Here is a 368-nt window from a genome sequence, read left to right on the forward strand (position 1 = left end):
CTGCACCCCGGCTGGGCGCCCGCCTCTGCACTGCCAGAGAGACCCACCCTCCTCACCTTCCACACTTGTGTGCATACACACCACCCCTTGCACACTCACCTGCACGCTGCCCCCTCCAGAGTCATTCACATTCACCATGTGCCCCCCACCTTGCACACTGGGGTCCTCAATCCCTCTTCCCCTCGCACACTCCCTTGCACACCGCCCCTCTCCCACCAGCCTCTCGCGTTCTCCATGTGCCCCCCCATTGCACGCACATACAAACCATCCTCCCACCCTTGCACACTCACCCTCCCCCGTTGCACACTCACACGCCCCCCCCTCCCCTCGCACTCTCCGGCTCCGCTCCTCCCCCGCACACGCACCCC

Source organism: Charadrius vociferus, unplaced genomic scaffold, assembly GCF_000708025.1.
Source record: "Charadrius vociferus isolate BGI_N301 unplaced genomic scaffold, ASM70802v2 scaffold562, whole genome shotgun sequence".
NCBI lineage: Eukaryota > Metazoa > Chordata > Aves > Charadriiformes > Charadriidae > Charadrius > Charadrius vociferus.